Genomic DNA, 4,317 nt, shown 5'->3' with positions numbered 1-4,317 from the left:
ATGTCAGATCCCTTAATCGGGCAGGTAGGATAGAAAATATAAAACGGGAAATGGATAGGTTGAAGTTAGATGTAGTGGGAATTAGTGAAGTTCGGTGGCAGGAGGAACAAGACTTTTGGTCAGATGAATACAGGGTTATAAATACAAAATCAAATAGGAGTAATGCAGGAGTAGGTTTAATAATGAATAAAAAAATAGGAGTGCGGGTAAGCTACTACCAACAGCATAGTGAACGCATTATTGTGGCCAAGATAGACACGAAGCCCATGACTACTACAGTAGTACAAGTTTATATGCCAACTAGCTCTGCAGATGATGAAGAAATTGATGAAATGTATGATGAGATAAAAAAAATTATTCAGGTAGTGAAGGGAGACGAAAATTTGATAGGCATGGGTGACTGGAATTCGAGAGTAGGAAAAGGGAGAGAAGGAAACATAGTGGGTGAATATGGATTGGGGGAGAGAAATGAAAGAGGAAGCCGTCTGGTAGAATTTTGCACAGAGCATAACTTAATCATAGCTAACACTTGGTTCAAGAATCATAAAAGAAGGTTGTATACATGGAAGAATCCTGGAGATACTAGAATGTATCAGATAGATTATATAATGGTAAGACAGAGATTTAGGAACCAGGTTTTAAATTGTAAGACATTTCCAGGGGCAGATGTGGACTCTGGCGACAATATATTGGTTATGAACTGTAGATTAAAACTGAAGAAACTGCAAAAAGGTGGGAATTTGAGGAGATGGGACCTGGATAAACTGACTAAACCAGAGGTTGTACAGAGTTTCAGGGAGAGCATAAGGGAACAATTGACAGGAATGGGGGAAAGAAATACAGTAGAAGAAGAATGGGTAGCTCTGAGGGATGAAGTAGTGAAGGCAGCAGAGGATCAAATAGGTAAAAAGACGAGGGCTAATAGAAAACCTTGGGTAACAGAAGAAATATTGAATTTAATTGATGAAAGGAGAAAATATAAAAACGCAGTGAATGAAGCAGGCAAAAAGGAATACAAACGTCTCAAAAATGAGATCGACAGGAAGTTCAAAATGGCTAAGCAGGGATGGCTAGAGGACAAATGTAAGGAAGTAGAGGCTTATCTCACTAGGGGTAAGATAGATACTGCCTACAGGAAAATTAAAGAGACCTTTGGAGAAAAGAGAGCCACTTGTATCAGTATCAAGAGCTCAGATGGAAACCCAGTTCTAAGAAAAGAAGGAAAAGCAGAAAGGTGGAAGGAGTATATAGATGTTCTATCAAGGACGATGTATTTGAGGACAATATTATGGAAATGGAAGAGGATGTAGATGAAGATGAAATGGGAGACACGATACTGCGTGAAGTGTTTGACAGAGCACTGAAAGACCTGAGTCGAAACAAGGCCCCCGGAGTAGACAACATTCTGTTAGAACTACTGACAGCCTTGAGAGAGCCAGTCCTGACAAAACTCTACCATCTAGTGAGGAAGATGTATGAGACAGGCGAAATACTCTCAGACTTCAAGAAGAATATAATAATTCCAATCCCAAAGAAAGCAGGTGTTGACAGATGTGAAAATTACCGAACTATCAGTTTAATAAATCACGGCTGCAAAATATTAACGCGAATTCTTTACAGACGAATGGAAAAACTGGTAGAAGCCGAGCTCGGCGAAGATCAGTTTGGATTCCGCAGAAATGTTGGAACACGTGAGGCAATACTGACCCTACGACTTATCTTAGAAAATAGATTAAGGAAAGACAAACTTACATTTCTAGCATTTGTAGACTTAGAGAAAGCTTTCCACAATGTTGACTGGAATACTGTCTTTCAAATTGTAAAGGTGGCAGGGGTAAAATACCGGGAGCAGAAGGCTATTTACAATTTGTATAGAAACCAGATGGCAGTTATAAGAGTCGAGGGGCATGAAAGGGAAGCAGCGGTTGGGAAGGGAGTGAGGCAGGGTTGTAACCTGTCCCCGATGTTATTTAATCTGCATATTGTATATGGAGAAGAAATAAAAACGTTGAAGTTCGCCGATGACATTGTAATTCTGTCAGAGACACCAAAGGACTTGGAAGAGCAGTAGAACGGAATGGACAGTGTCTTGAAAGGAGGATATAAGATGAACATCAACAAAAGCAAAACGAGGATAATGGAATGTAGTCGAATTAAGTCGGGTGATGCTGAGGGAATTAGATTAGGAAATGAGACACTTAAAGTAGTAAAGGAGTTTTGCTGTTTGGGGAGCAAAATAACTGATTATGGTCGAAGTAGAGAGGATATAAAATGCAGACTGGCAATGGCAAGGAAAGCGTTTCTGAAGAAGAGAGAATTTGGTAACATCAAGTACAGATTTAAGTGTCAGGAAGTCGTTTCTGAAAGTATTTGTATGGAGTGTAGCCATGTATGGAAGTGAAACATGGACAATAAATAGTTTGGACAAGAAGAGAATAGAAGCTTTTGAAATGTGGTGCTACAGAAGAATGCTGAAGATTAGATGGGTAGATCACATAACTAATGAGGTATTGAATAGAATTGGAGAGAATTGACAAGAAGAAGGGACCGGTTGGTAGGACATGTTCTGAGGCATCAAGGGATCACAAATTTAGCAATGCAGAGCAGCGTGGAGGGTAAAAATCGTAGCGGGCGACCAAGAGATGAATACACTAAGCAGATTCAGAAGGATGTAAGTTGCAGTAAGTACTGGGAGATGAAGAAGCTTGCACAGGATAGAGTAGCATGGAGAGCTGCACCAAAACAGTCTCAGGACTGAAGACAACAACAACAACAACAACCAGTTTCTTTGGCTCTTGAGTGTATTTCCTGACTTGTGTTGCATGCCACGCTGTGATGTGGCATCCCTGCGTGCTCTTGGTGGCCCTACACGATATTAGTCTGGTGTACCAGTTTCTTTGGCTCTGGAGTGTATTTCCTGACATGTGTTGCTTATTTACAATAAAATGTCTTTTATGAAAGCTGGGAAGCAACGGTTTTAAGAAGTTTTTCTATATTCCTAGATACTGCAAGGCTGAAATTTTTTTCACTGACCTGTTGCCTATCGCATACTCAGATGTTATCGGGTATTTTCGTTATTTATACGCTTCACATTCCATTCGTTTATTTCCTGACAGCTTCCTTTCTGTACGTAACTTAGTCGTCAGCCAACAGCATCTTATGGCTACAGACATTATACGCTACATCATTAGTACATATGATAAACATTAAACAGCAAAGGCGCTGTAAGTAAAAGTAGAAGATGGACAGATACGAACGCAAGCGAAACACTTACGTTGCTGAAAGTAATGCATGCGTACAAGATCTATCAGATCTATTGGTAACTTAGCACTTACTTTGAATTAACGATGAATAAAACGATACAAATTGGATCAGATGAAGTGGGAAAGGAAAGCAATACCCGCTAAATATCAAAGAGTTGAAAGGTGAAGTAGAAGATACGAAGATTTTTTTTACACAGTGAAACGTCCCCTTAGAAATATTATAAAGGACTGCTTAAACTGACACACAATATTTTTAGCGCAATGCAACCTGACTTTCAAAAATCCCTACAAAAGAATGGCCCTGACTAACAATAACCTATACCTTTCATCAATCACTTACCTCACAAAAATCTTCGTTACTCGAACTACTGCAATACAGCGAGCGCCACTACCGTCAGCTAAATAAAAGATTCTAACTACTGAAGGAACTAACTACTGATAGGTATAGTTAGCAAATGAAAGATTTTGATAGAGAACAAACAATGTATTTACCTTAATAGTGTTCAAAAGTCATAATATATACAGCAGTTCATGACATCCAGTCTTACAAATTTACTGTCTCTGATGGACACACGTCCAGATCATCCGCTCTCAAAACTCAGCAATTTCTCTCCCCGCATCCACCACTGCTGGCGGCTCACCTCCAACTGCACAACGCTACGCGCTGTTAACAGCCAACTGCCCACTACGATAGAGAATTCCAACAACAATGCCAACCAGCCACAAATGGTTCAAATGGCTCTGAGCACTATGGGACTCAACATCTATGGTCATCAGTCCCCTAGAACTTAGAACTACTTAAACCTAACTAACCTAAGGATATCACACACATCCATGCCCGAGGCAGGATTCGAACCTGCGACCGTAGTGGTCACGCGGCTCCAGACTGAAGTGCCCAGAACCGCACAGCCACACCGGCCGGCCGTACAGAATACAGTTACGTCCACAACTGCAAAATATATTATGTTGGCCCGTAAGTTCGTATCGTCTTTCCATAAATTTAATAATAAACACAACAGATACACATAACAGAGACTTTATTCAGCAACAATAT

This window comes from Schistocerca serialis, chromosome 7 (genome assembly GCF_023864345.2).
Source record: "Schistocerca serialis cubense isolate TAMUIC-IGC-003099 chromosome 7, iqSchSeri2.2, whole genome shotgun sequence".
Taxonomy (NCBI): domain Eukaryota; kingdom Metazoa; phylum Arthropoda; class Insecta; order Orthoptera; family Acrididae; genus Schistocerca; species Schistocerca serialis.
Note: the sequence above shows the minus strand (reverse complement) of the source record.